Source organism: Drosophila melanogaster, chromosome 2L (genome assembly GCF_000001215.4).
Source record: "Drosophila melanogaster chromosome 2L".
NCBI classification, from domain to species: Eukaryota; Metazoa; Arthropoda; class Insecta; order Diptera; family Drosophilidae; genus Drosophila; species Drosophila melanogaster.
The window spans coordinates 14,245,156-14,260,763 of record NT_033779.5 but is presented as its reverse complement, the minus strand read 5'-3'; positions in this window follow the sequence as shown (position 1 = coordinate 14,260,763).

The following is a 15,608-nucleotide window of genomic DNA, read 5'->3' as shown; positions in this document are numbered from 1 at the left end:
AATGCTTAAAATGTAGTTAGTAACCATTATTTGTAGCTTGCTTACTTACTTACTGCCCAGCAATCATGGCACTTACCATTCCTAGTAAGAATACACGATCGTTGGCAAGGTTCTGGCAATTTCCCAACCACTTACAAGATTAAAATCATATTGCAACCTCTTGCTAACTACTTTCACACACAGCCAGTCCAAGAGGCAATTCCACATCCACAGGTATATTCAATTTTCTAATAGCCGCCTCCTAATCAAAACTAAGGCATCGAACTTTTATCAATAGCTTCTTTCGCCCCCAAAATCTTCGAGTGGGTCTTGTGGCCAGCTCTAGGCGCAAAACCAATTAAGCCGAGTATCGAACAACAAACACACTCACGGACACAAAGGTGGAAACAAATAAGGAAGTATTCAGGAGGATCGCCGTCTGCGATCTGTGCTCCATGGGCCTACCGCCTTGCGTCGGTAGCCCAGCTGAGAGAAACCAAATAAAATCAAATGAAATTTACCGCCAATGCCAATGCGGACCATAGAGAGTCCAAATCCCAAGTTGGGGAAGCGCCAAAACGTTAAATACAATTCATGGCGCTCACGAGCGGAATTTAAATTATGCCCAATTAGAGTTAGGTGGCTGCTCTGGCTCGGACTAAACCTGGATACCCAGTACTTCTAGGTGGGCAGGGGATATTTTCCAAATGTGCTAGATTATGTCTTACTAGAAATATTAAAAATTATATAAACTGTAATACGGGAATCAATTATATAATTCAAAACGGGTTTCAACTTAGATTTTACGATTTGAAAACTATTAAACATATGTTTTTATCGGGTATCTCATAGTTGTGCTAATCCAAAGTTTTGTTCTTACTTGTTTTTACCCCGTTTCAGCCAGGCCTGTTCCGAGCAATTCCTGTGGGGCATTTGTGCAACTCCGAATGGAGATAGACAGTGAGACAGTGGGACAGACGGACGGGTGGGCGTGTCGAGTGTGGGGCATGTTCGTGTGGTAAAGCGCCAAATTGATTTCGATCGCCCAGAGGGGGTCTCCAGATATAAGTACACACAAATATACCCATTGCCAGTGCCAACCCCCTAATGTTTGTTTCTAGTAGTTGCCACCACAATTCCCCGCTCGTTAACTATTTCACATGTCCCCTCGGTTTGCATTTTGATGGATTATGCGTTGACAGGCTTTCGGGAGTTTTGTAGAGCGCCACTGATTGTCTTTTCCAGTTGTTTTTTTCTTTTGCCCTGGGAACTGGTCTTGTTATGTAAATTGCCGTCGATTTTTCCTTATTGCGGGTGAAGTGCTGTCCCAGTGCTAACAAGGCATTTCAAGTAGCCATATTCTGGTTGGGTTTATAAAAAAGAAATGGCTAGCAGGATATTTGGGTTTCGTGGAAATTAATGATGAATTGCGGTATTGCTTACTCAATCCAGCCATGGGAACACAATCTTTTCTTTTAATGAATCTTATGTTTTTTATTATTATTATTGTCTCAATTTTTAATTTTATATCCATTAACTTCTTAATCCTTGATCACATGAGGTATCTTAATGTTTTTCTAAACACTGAATTTGCTAATCGAATTACCCAAAATAACGCCTCTAAAATCAATGTTAGGACCCCAAAGTGTCGGCATTTTTGAAATAAAACCCACACACCAATAATTCTGTATTATAGAAACCGGACTAACAATTATAACATAATTTTACAGCATTGTTCAGGAGGCGTGGACAAATTAAATTCCCATAAAAACCTCTAATTAGTTGATCCATTCAAAGCGGAGATTGCGGCACAGCTTGGGGCTATAAAGACCAAACTACATTATACTCCTTACCTAAACGAGCGTAGTGTCAATATCAAGAATCGCTGCATGACACATTAAAAATATCGTAAATTTTGGAAGAACCTTTTTTTTTAGGCAAAAAGGCGTTAACATCGTTCTATTGTAAAGCCAGTGAAAAATTAGTGAACACATTTCCAACTCACGGGGTGGTCGATGTTTTCTTTGGTGGAGTGCTCCAAGATTCGAGTGTCTACTTAAGAAGTTTATTTTCCCTTTTTTTCTGATGCACCTATCCTCACTTGATTAGTTATTCGGCTTGCATAATTTGGTCATTTCGAAGGAATTTCTGGAAATAACTTTTTGAGGCAGGTTGCGTCTGCGCATAATATATGGAAGAAGATATCTTCAGAGTTATTTCGTTTTTATACGATTTAGGGATCGTTAGAGATGTTTGTTATGCGTGGTCATGTACTGAAGAGCACAAGTGCCTGAAGTTTGGGAAACATTTTTGTCTAAGGTCACGAATTCTTTGCGATCCAGTTTTCTGAGCGCAATGTATCAAGACTAGATGGTAAAAATGATATAAAAGTCTTGAAGTAAATAAATTCTTATCACAGAAACATGAGCCACATATGGCATTGAATATTTGAAATATTTGTATGTGAAATTTGCACAAAATATGCAACAAAATTCTTGCTTACCCATACTTAAAATCATTAAAATTAATTTTGCCAATCCGAAAAACCATAAATCCCAGCCCAAGTGCTAACCCTCACTTTACCAGCCATAGAGTTATGTTAGATTACCACTAAAAACATATATTAGCACACAGTAACCAAGCTATTAACTCCAGATATATAAGTTAACTCCATGGCTTTAGACGCATCCAAGCTCGACTCAGCGAAAGGGAAATGCCACATCACGCCCAGAACGGCTCGATGTTGCGTGACGAGATGTGGGCAACCTTTATGCGTTTAGTAGGTCACTCGGATTGAGACCCCAGAGATCGAGATTCATGGCAATGGAGATGCTTCTAAGGGAGGGGGAGCTGTGATTTGGGGCCAATCAATGCAGCGCGCGTAAGGGGCATTATCAATACGAAAAATACGAATACGAGGCAGATATAAAGGGGCCGCCACTTGGGGCATGTCGCGCATGCGCAATTACAAAGTCATTTCAACGCCCCTCTGCCAACCGCTCCCTTGCATCGGCATTCTCCCCCTGGTTGCAATGATTGAGCGCATTCGTTAAGTTGCATATTGTTTAATGCAATATTATGAAATGGTCACGAGAAAAAAGAGGGGATATAGCATATTGCTGTCGATTATCGAGTGGAGGAGATCCCATTCCCTTTTATTTTTTGTCATAATTTATTAACCCAGTAGGACCACTAAATGCGGCTCATCCATTGCCTTCTGCTGCTATTTATAGCCCCCCTTTACTCGCTTACTTAGTCCAGTTTTTGCCCTCAGGGGAGGCTGTTTTAAATATTTTGATTAACCAGACGCCACTGACTGCCAACTCCCACACCGCCTTCTGGGATCCTTTTGGCTACCGAAAGAAATTAACTCGAAAATGTTTTTTGCTTCAAGGGAAATACGAGTGGAACTAAAAGGACGGAGGTCAATTTGTACACTTTTAATTAAACAGGGAATTAGGGGCTAGTGTGTGTTCATGAGGACGTATTTTTCATACATGAAAACGTATTAGTTTTACATAATTTTGGTACAAAATTACTGTTTTCGATTTACATCTCATTTTGTAGTGGCACCTTTAAACAAATCGATTTATTCAAGTAAGTTTTCAGCGTCCATTTACGTTTTTTGTCCTGCGGCACATGTGGCATATCTTCCTTGTCAGAGAAGTGAAAGTTGCTTGTTACTTTTTACTCGGTATTTGGGCATAACACCTTCAGAGCAATCTGATCGACGAACAATAATCGAAATTCAGTTCAAAATGTAAATCGAACAACGAAAATCGCTTAATTTTCGTACTCGAACTGGACAAGTTTCGGGCCAATTTTGGCCAACCAGGGAGCTGGTGAAAAGACTTTACTGTTATGCCAATCGAAAGCGACATGAGACAAAGGCAAGGATGATATATATAAATATATATAAACTGATTGGAGTCTGATCGATCGCCTACGTCATTATCTTTACCTTCATCACAACGATGGACGATAATGATGATCTTTGTCTCGGTGATCTGCGACTGATGAGATTTCATAGCCATTTTTGGACCGCAGTTCCCTTTTTGCCAACGACCTGCGACTAATGAACACCTTAAATGGCAATCGCACCGGAATTCGATGTGGGGATTTATCGGGAAAGGAGAAAGGCTCAACTACACGCATTTTGTCACATTTTGACATAACTCATATGGGCCAGGGAAATTCCTTACAGCCTTGAGCTTGCAGCTAAGATTCTGGCCCCATATTTGGTGCCAATTAGAGGGGCCCTTTTACTTTTAAGTGACCAGTTGCATGCCACTCATGGCACTCATTGCCACGTCTATTCCCCGTTAAGGCGGCGCAAAAGTCTTCCTGGGAAGTCATGTCGTTGAAGATAAATTGCTGACAGTTTCGTTTAATTGTGCATCGAACTCTGACGCTGTTAATTGCCACAAAAATGTTGGCTCCCATACATGGTACTTATGACGTTTTTTCTCTTTTAGTTTTATTGGTAAATCTGTTTGGCTAGAGAGAAAAAGTTTCGGCATCAAAATGTGTGTGGGTTTTTTTTTATGACTCTATTAGAGATAAGCGAGCTAGGCCCGGAGAAGTCTGCCCATGTTGCCTGATATGATATTAATTTTGTACATGCCCCCACATTGTGTAATTGATATTGGTCGGAAAGAACAAGTTTTTCCTTTGGCCGGAACGGGTTTCCTTCTCGGCACGGAAGTTGTCCTTCTATCTAATTGGCCGCGCAAATTGCTCAGCGTGTCTATGTTGGTTTTGCACAAAAGGCATTTTCATATTCCATCCATTGAGTTTTCCTCGCATTGTTGACCTGACCCTGCCTCTCACCTTTGCATTCGACGATTGGCGAAATGTTTCAATCCAAGAGTCATACCGAAATCAGACTGGAGTCATCTTCGAAACAACTGCATCATCAGCATTCGACGTCATCAGCTTGACGACTTCGTGGGCAACTGAGGAAAACTATTCAGGTCAATAGTTCAATGGTGAACGGTGCAATGGCCAACAATAAAATAGTCATGAAACTCGCATTTTCCACTGCCCTGCAGGATGAGTTTGTTGATTTTATTCAAAAAATGGGTAGACCTATGTATTTAAAAAATAAAATATATATATATATGTGAGTACCCACTTAAACTAGTGCATTTATTTGAATTGATTGAAATATAAAAGAGAAAAATAATATTATTTGTTAAACATCTCATCTCATATTGTATTTTTGGTCATCCTAAACCCTTTTAATGCGTATCCGCATCCAATTCAATTATGTCTTAAGCCTATCAATTCATTCAATAAACTAAGCTTATTTTCGTTAACACTATAAACCCCTTAACAAAATCTACCTTAATGGCCAATAAAACTGCATCGCATGCTAATTCGTTTGTGCCCGAAACCCTTTCAACACGTTTTTCCGACATTTTACAACTTAATTCCTTTTATTATGAGCGTTTTCTACCTTGGACAAACAATCAAAAGTTTGTGGCTTCAATTGCATTTGGGATTCTTCAGCGCCACAAAGATCACAGAGCCACAGAAGAACCAAGGGAGCAACGTGGTAAACAGGGGGAACCTGTAGCTGGGGAATTTGCATTCGAGCCTGGGACAGTGAAAGAGGGAGAAAAATTAACTGCAATCAAGTAAAACGTCATTCAACTGGGGAATTGGGACCGAACCGAACCCTGGACACTACGGACTGAGAATAGGCCTCCATTATTAGCTGCAAGGTCTGAGCTGCAATGTTGCTAAATTGCCGGCATTCAACGCATTTTTCTTTTCAAGAGAAGCGAAACCAATGGACTTCGGTTCGGTTTGTTTCGGTTATGTTCTACTCTAGGCCCCCTGGGCATTGATGGACCTTTTGAAGAGTTTTAATTAAGCTAATAAAGTTGTCTATTCTGCGTTTGGAGTCTGCTGTCTGTGTTGCATGACCATTAATTGCCATTGTTGGACACACCACTGATGAAACGAGGTCATAAATGGGTGAACGTTTCTTCTATTTTTTTGCAGCTTACATAAATGAAACGACACTTAAGTGACACCATAGTGATAGGATCTTAATAATCCGAAATGGTAACTGATATGTGAATAAATGCATTATGAATTGCAAGCAACTAATATTATTTAACATTTTATAATTGAGTAACTAACAACACTTGATATTAAACATTAATATACATTGTTAATAAAAAAAATAGATAGATATCAAATATCAGTTAAATAGAGCTATTATTTACACCATAATCCTTTTTATAGTTCTTTGTTGTTCAGCTTAATGAGTTCCGTGTTTTTGTTCGAATGTTAATAAATCCTTGTGGCACACCCTATCACTTTCAGTGAGTCATATTAATAAATGGAACCGACTAAATATTTAGACACAGCTCACGTATCACTCGCTATAAAATATTATACCGCTGTTAAGCGTGAACCATTAAAAGATCGTAAAATACACACAACTAAAGAATATTTGCGATTCGGTCGCGTGGGCAGCAATTGCGAGTAGTAAACTGTAAATTAGCACGGAATGCATTATCGTCTATTTACAAAACATTTTGCATGCCGCACAGAAGCAGTTGCAGTTGCAGCTCCAGTTGCAGTTGCACCAGCTGAGGTTCAAGGTAAACTGAGATAGCATATGCGAATGCAACATTGTCGGGTGTAGTGCTATATAGTATAGTATATAAAGTATGTTGGCTACTCTTGCCGTGTAATTGCTTTTCCCGATGCTGCTGCTGTGGCGCATGCGCCGATTCCTCGACTCTGATAACACATTCCAGTCCTCTTGGCAGTTCGGCCTGCCATCTCCACAGCCAATGAGTGCATTTTATTTTCTTTACTTTTCTGATTAAACACCAGATTGTATCGCATATCGGTTATGAAGAGTGGCCATAATATTTGGGGCGTAATTAAAGGTATTAAAGTGTTGGCCAAGAGCGTTTAGTTTGCCAGAGCGCTGGAAATTTCTTTCAGACGTGGGCTGGTGTAAGCGAACGGCTTCTTGGGTGTGAAGTAGGTGGAGAAAGCAGAAAGTCTGGCGATCGATAACAAATAAGTACTGAAATAATTGGGAGAAAATATATTGCCAAAACGGGATCTCTTGGTATATCTTCATAATAATGTTGTAAGATATAATGCTAAGGATAAGTGTATCAAGTATAGGTCAGAAGTTACTAGTAAATATATCTTCGCCACTGCTGGTTCTTTAGTTAGTTGCTGCAAAAACTGTATTCACTATTTCAACTCTTTTTGTTTATTCAACTCTTATATTTATACAACTCTGCCCTCGATTTACAAGCACTCTCCTCTTTACCCTAACAAACACTGAAGATATGACATCTACAGTCACAAAACAAAGCCGGAGTACCAACTTCTTCCAGCCTTCCAGCCAATCAATCATGGCCATGGAGCTAACAATGACACCTTCGCAGACAAGCCCAAACAGCTTCCGCATTACGAAAAAATACCAGATCAGTGGGATGCACTCACACACACACTGGATTCGATACTCCAAAAGCCAAGCCAGCCGACAGTTGCCAACTGGGCCAATGATCTTGCATTAAGTTGGCCCAAAAGAAGACATGATCCCTGCCACAACAACAATGGGGATCAGGTAACACAAACAGCTCACAGCATGAACTTGATATTTTTTTTTGCAGACCCAGACCATATGCAAAGTGCGGTCCCCGAGGAATCCCAGGACCACTGGTTACAGTCCAATTTGGTTCGGTTGTTGTTGTCACCAAGATAACCATCTTGCAGGCACTCCAAACACAAAATATTGACTTGCTGCCGGTTTTCAACTTGCTTGTGGCCAAAACAGGCAGTGAAATCGAATAGGGCCGAGGTGCCGACACAACAAATTACATGCAAATTAGTCTCTGCGGATTCTGCAGCAGATCATTATTTTTCGATAGGAAAAAAGGATATATCCCTTGTGTTCCATGCGTTACAGTTTTAGATGCACTGATGATATTGGTATTATCATATGCCTAAATATATGCTTTTTAAAATAACTTGAAATAATATGTTTGGGGTACTCCATACGAATTCCTTACCAAATCTCATTATTACTTTTATAAATCACACTTTTTGTTGACCTAATTCATAATTTTATTATTTTCATGATTTACCAAATAAAAACGTACGTTGAGTTTGTGACTCATAAGGGTTTTATAAAAAGAGCGTTCAATTTATGAAGTGAAATGTACAGGAATTGTTTAAAAATAATGTCATTATAATAACAACAAAGTAGTTATATACTTAAAATACAATAGTATACTTAACATTATCGACAGTGAAGAAATAACAAAATCGACGTCAGTGAAGAAATCCACACAGTTTTAGAGCAATTGCCTTACTATAACCAATAAAGGGAAGCCCAGAAGTATGCTTCGAATACCTTTATCTTTGTATAAAAATATATTTATACGTTCTCTTTATATGGTTTTGATAAATTAAAATTCAATTCAGTTAAAAACTACAAAACTTAAATGAATAAAGTAAATAGTATATTATTTTATATATAAAGTACAGCTGATATTCGAAAGAAATTTCCTCAACTGTGCGTGGAAGGAAATGGTTTTTAATTCGCTTAAAAACTAATTCATCATTAAACGTAAATTTCGTAAATATCAACTTCATGTATCATCATCTAACAATTTTCAACAGGTAACATGATGAATATGAAATCAAACCATTTTTTGTTTTTTTTTTCTGCGACAGTAAGTAAGCTTTTCCGCAACACAAAATAAATCAAATTAAATTCTGTTGACGCACGCACAAAATGCAAATTTTTTTCGCTTCCCAAAAGTATGCAACCTACGGTAAAGGAAAATTCCGTTTATGGAAGGAAAGGCAAGGAAAAGTATATGAGAGGATTTTCTTTTCCCGTGCGCTTCGTTTTTATACTTATTTCGTTGTGTGATGTAATAACTAACACGCTCAGCCAATTATATGGAATATGTTTGTTCTATTCTAGGTCGCTGCTGTCGTCATTGTCCTAAGCATACAATGGATTTATGCGTGAATAATGCGTGTACGTATCGAATCGGAGGCAGCAACCGTCAGCAATTTGCTTCCACTTCAGTGACTGCCGGGTTACCAAACGAAAAAGAAGTTACGAAAATGTTAAAGCGGAAACTCGGTACAAAAGCTAATCATAATAAGGACTTGTGGAAAATTTCAAACACGTGAGACTAAACCGTTCTCTATATGAATTGAAAGTTCAAAGAAAGTTGGCAAATTGATGTCGTGACAGAAGGCCTTAATATAATATTAATATTACAAAATATTACAATTACAAATGAACAACATACACATGTATTAAAAATGCACAAAATATTAAAGTCTGAGTAGAATCAAAGACGTTTGCTCATACAGAAGACCTCTTTAGCTTTCTGAACTCATAAAATAAATTGCGACGAGATCACAACGAAGTGCCAGACATTTCTTCCTGGTTGCATTTACACCACTTACAAACACTTGCAGCTTTCATTGTGCGACTAATTTCCACTCGACTTTCTTTCTAACTATGTATGATGAACCGCATGCCTATGCATCCCATGGCATTCCTCTATTTATAAGTCAACCCACACAAAAAGATCTCCGATCGGGTCGTTGCATCTTTCCTTCTTGCCTCAACTGGTCAGCCAGCAATTTGCAGTTGCACATTGCGCCAATTGCTATTAATTTATGAGCTCTGGACAGAGAGTGTCAATTATACTATGGAAAGACGATAGCAAACAATGGACAATAACAAAAGTAAATTTCATCGAGACGAAGCGCACGCGACTCATGTCACATTCTTTGAACCAAATATTCCCATGCTGATTTCCATTTCTGGCCATTAGTTCAGTTATTTCTAATCAAACATGGGTCATTCGGGCCAAAAGTGGGTTAATATTTAACTATAGTATATTTTAATAAAATTCCAATTCAGAAGCGATTGATGTATGATGTGAAAACATTTCCTCATTGGGAATCTGTTTCGCATTCAGGATATTAAATTAAAGACACGCATGTCAGCCTTGAACAATCCCAAATAACTTAGAAACAATATCTGACAACTATTTCCGATTGAAGGAGACAGATCAACGTGTTGACCTCAGCTTCCACTCATTATATTCAACATTGATTCCCAGCAGCGATCCGATAATTCTGCAGAAATCAAGCATAAATAATTGTCAAATGAATATGCATTATATACATTCGTGTGCCGTACAGCTGTCGTCGGAGGTGTCCATCAAAATGGCTCATTGAGTTGTCTACTCGGTGGATTTGCCTAGATTGCCGTTTGGCCGTACAACGTATTACTATGTTGCTGATGTTGATATTGTGTTGGTTGTTGCTGCCGTTTGACGTTTGGCGTTTGGCGCGTGAGTTAAAACGTCAAACTGTCAGTTTCAACAATTGTCAACATTGCGCCTGTCTCCGCTGTTGTTTCGCTTTATTTGGCTGCGTTTTGCCGTGCGATGCAATGCGATGCTTAATGCGCAGTTCTCACCGCTTACATTTCCTGATTTTCCGCGCATTTCTTTCTTAACACTTTTCGCTGTGACGCATCTCTCTAAATTAACAACAAAAAGGCGGCCCGAAAGTGACGTTCTGCACGTTTTGCTGTTTTGTTTGTCTTCTTGTCGATTTCCCGTCGCTTCTGCACGTTTCCCTGCCCAATGTCACGAGCGGTGCATGCTCAAGTGGGTCACCAGCGGATGGGTGGGGCGTTTCGGTGGTTGGGCTGTTGGGCGGTTCGTTGGTTCATGGCTTTGGCTTTGGCTTTACCTTTGGGCCTGATTAGCCGGCCTCTTTGCCACTTATCCCCGAGACCAGTCAAAGCCAACTGAGTGGCAGCTGGGTGCATAAAAATAGATACATTAACCCATTAATCAGGTGTGCGAAACGAACCAGAGAATTAAGAAAAAGGTAGTTAGCTTGCTAGGTTTTTAAAGCTTGTTAGGAGTTTTCCTGCAATATTTATTAATATATTATTTTGATTTTTCACACATACTTATGATTATGATTTTGTGTAAGATTAATAAGAAACAAATAAACAACACTCTTTTAAAAAGGTGCCTTGTTAGTAATCTTCTGCTTGTAACTATTTAAGTATTTCACATTAAGCTAGAAATGGTAATGTATTTATTGGATTAATGCAAATGAATGAATATCTCAAAGTTTGTTATTTAGTGGGTTAACCCCCATTGCATAGAATCACATGTCTGGCACCTGTGTTGTCACGTGCCTTCTGGCCCCCTCACTCGCCTCGCTCGCCGCACCTCATCTTCCTTAGCCAGGTCTCTTTCATTTATTTTCCCAGCTGGAAATCAATATCCATTCAAATCCCGCACGTCGGAGCTTAGTTCTCGCCTCAATCGCAAATGACCAGGCGACACTCAGGTTGTCGTTGTCTGGGTTCATTTTCTGGCTTTATCATTCTGGTTCTGGTTCCAGTTGTGTTTCTATTTCAGCCGCTGCTTTTGCTTCTCCTCGGAAATCGAGGCTTTTAAGCGGATTAGTTTTACTTTGCCAGCTGGCCAAGTGTGTTTTTTTGTCTGGATGTTGTCGCCGCTACGGGAAAATCGATAGGGTATTGTACTCAAGAAGGTTGATATCTAATTGCCGGTAAGATGAGAATGACGTTTATTCGCCAAAGTCAGGATGTCGCCATAGTGCTTATTGCAGGAAAAAAAAAAACTTTCAATGAAGCCAATCAAGTTACACAAATGGATTTTTTAAAAGCTACAAGTAGCTTTCGTTTGCATGGAAAATAACCTTTTACATGCATCACGATCGTTTAAACTAGTATCTTTTGCTGAAATCAAAAAATGCCCAGTTAATTTGCCTTAATAGACCAAGTGGTAATGTTGATTTGCAAGTTGCAATAGATGCAAATTGAATTTGGCAGCCTTTGCCACCCAGGTATGGTATTTTCCGCCCATTTTTAGTCGCCTCAATTCACGCCGCGATTACACACCTTACGGGCATTCAAAAGAGTTGATTTATTTTAATGAGGCTCTTTCTTTTGGCCCGACACCGCGATCGAACTGCCCCCTAACCAAATTTGGCCATCTTGCGCACGTGGGGGCGTTTTAAAAAGAAAGAAAATAAAAAGGCATTGGGTGAAAGCAGGAAACACAAGGTCTGGCCAAATCGACGGTTTTTACGTCCTTGCTCCACAAAACGGTCGCGAAAAAAAGCCACACAATGGGCATAGCTGTCAAAATTGACAAGCTACGGCGGCCAAATGAATCAGATACCCATTACTCATTGGATGCGAACGCAAAATGCTTTACGCAAATTGTGTGTGCGCTCGCATTTGTTATTTATTTTTGAATTTAGCAACAGATTTTTTTAGCCGGCTAACGGTGAAAACGGGTTACTGACGCCCTGACGCATGCGCAAATTACAAAATCTTGCGAAATTACAGCACCACTAAATGGATGGATGGGGGGATAGGATGGGATGGGTTATGTGGATGTGACAGAAGACAGTCTGCGTCTGTCTCGTAATGGGTCTCGTTTCTGCACTTGAATTCACGGCAAGCTGGTCAGTTTTGTGAAAGAAAGTGCGTGTGAGTAGAATGCGAAACCAGCAAAGTACAAATTTAAGTGCGAAACGAAGCAGAAAAACCGAAATCTCAGCAAAAAGACGACGAAATCGGAAGGGAAATACACTTTCGAGGTCGATCTTTAAATAACTTCGAAACATTATACATATATAAGAACGTCAGAGCTTATGAAGAATAATTACCAAAGTATATGCTTAAAGATGTATCTAGTCATTTCAAGCCTGTATCAACCACCTTGATACCCCTTGAAAGAGTACTGCAAAGCGAAAGTATTTCATGTTGCTTAAATGTTATATTAACAACAAAGACAATAAAATGCCCGACTGATGGGAAGTCGTAATTTTCACAAATTACCTCAGCTCGCAATGAGCTGAGTGAGAAGGAGAATCGTTGCTCCAGGCACGGAATCGCCATCCAAAGTGGGTTAATTGCGCAAAATGTGTTCCATATTGAGGTGTAAATTGTTATCAATTTGGCCGCTGGTGACCCAAATTGGTGTCGAATGATCCAGCAGAATTTGTATTCGTTTACTTTACTTTACCGATCTGCCAATGATTGCATTCATTGTTACGGGATTGGTAAACATTGCAGCAGAATATAGAAAAGGATATAAAAATTGCCCTTGGGTTTGTTTGTTTATCCCCATTCCTGAAGGTTAACAAGAAATGAATTCAAGCCATTCTATTAACTTTATGAGTACTACCATTTTCACGCAATATATTGAAATGAACTTTCGACGAATGCAATTTATATCTTTAACGGCAGCTTAAGTAATTTATAATGACAGATACTCTTCCGACCAATCCCATTAGTCAGACTCAACCAAGGAAATTGTCAATTAAAGCCCAAAATTTCCACCCACGCAAAGCATTTAAAACAAAAACCGTCAGGAAATGTGGCAACCAAAAATTTAAGATAAATGAGCATTAATTTTTCACACATTTCACTTTTGAGTGCACCGACCCAATGCATTTTCCCAATCGCCGAGAAGCAATATTTATAAATGTTTTCTAAATATAAAGTCAATGAAAACTTATTTCTAAGACTTTTCGACACCGCAATTTGTTAACAATTTTCACACGCTGCCGTTTGACAGCGACCACGCCCCCTCATAAATCGTGCGCCCGCCTCTCAAAATACAAAAAAAAAAAAAAAGTAGAAATGCGTGGAGACCATTAGTCAGGTTCGTCTGACAGAAACACTTTGAATGCTCTTCGCATGTCTATGAGGTTGCACTTGCATTTGGAAATATTTTGTTTATTGAACCGGTTGAAAAATATTTCGCAAGCTTTTGCATCTATTTTGTAATCAATTTTAGTTGGTTGGGGGTCGGATGTGCATGGAAATCCTTTTGCGGAATAATATCTGCGAGATATGCATTCGACGCAATTTTACTTCATTTCGCTGACAGTTCAATGAAGTCGGAAGACAAGGTAGCCCCCATATGGTGGCCAGATGCACAACTGTTTGCAAATCTTCCTCCTTTAAATCCCCGGCGTTTACTCATGTAAAGGTGCAACATATTGATTGCCTTGTGCAATTTGTATTATCGTTGCAAGGCTTTATTTTCATTCTCATGTTGCACAGACTTTCCGTGGTCGACGGTGTTTATTATTCGTGAACCAATAATGCAATAAACAGACTTAACCTTAATGCAAGTCCATGGAAAATCGCTCCAGATTTATGCGGCTTTGCCTCACCTTGTTTGAATGAGTTGGCCGGTGGTGGGTGACCTCCACAGATGGTCAATTGCAACGTGTGGAAAGCCAAGAAAGCGTGAGATTTACACTATTAAGATAATGAATACTGTGATAAGTCAATGGAAATACAGAAATTACGAATAATCAACAAAAAAAAAATATATATACAAAATTCAATGAAAGGTAAATATTAATTTTAGCATTTAGCCATAACAGCTTTGTCTTTGTGTGGGAGCACCATATCGAAGTATCGTATTGCTGGGCTGATAAGATATGTATCTAATGAGCAGCTTGAACTTCATTTCAATAGCTTCATTGCATTTGATTAACCCTTATGTAACCCCAATCAAAGAAATGTGCAGACCCATCCAGTAATTCAAGCCGATCCAATCAAAAGTCGCCCACAGCGTTCCGCTGAAAAATATTCCAAATGCAACTTTTGAATATTTTCCATGAATATTTATGCGCAGCGACTTGAACCTTGGCCACTAGACAACCAATTCGACTAGTCTTCGTCTAAACTCCAAATTCAGTTCGATTCCCATGGGTTGCATTCATTTCTTGTTTATATTTACAGTACCCAGAAAACGGAACGAATAACCAAAACTGAAATAAAACCGACTTTGGAATGGCGCTTATCGGACAACACAACAAAATCAGACCGACCCGAAACATAACGTAATATTTAAACGAAACTAAACGAAGCAAACTGAAGTCTGGAGGGCGACGGAAAGTGAAAGTGCCAAAAAGTAAGAAGATAGAGATACAGTGAGAAAAATCTTATGTATTTTATGCAGAATCTAGTTTCTTCTTTCATATTACATTACAGCTTAGTAACGAATCACACTTAACTTTATTGTAACTTGTAAAAAACGTAAGTTGTGAAGGCTGCGATATTTTTGTTTGTGTACAAAGACTAAGATACATCGTCGAATAAACAAACACGCACTGCAGTTCCCCCCCCCCCTTCGCCATCACTGATTACCGCACTCGACGGCAACACCCCCGCCCAAAAAACCCCCCTTTTCCAAACTGCACTTTTTCAAGCGTGCAAGTGAAATTTTCCATATGAGGCAACGTCAGTGAAATTTTCGTTTTCGTCTTGGGGCAGCAAAAACCGAAATTGAATTTACTTGTACTTCTCTTTTCTTGACGATGGCGCGTGCGTTTTGTTTACAATTGCAGCCTTTTGTTATTGTTATTATCTCTGGCAATTGTTGTTGTTGGTGTGCCTGTTGCTGATGATGCTGCTGTTTTTTTTTTCATCTGTTTGTTACTTTTGTGTTTGTTGCTGTTGTTATTGTCAGTCAATGACTGCACTCACTGTTGTTGCAGCGGTAGCTATGTATATCGCAACAAGATCA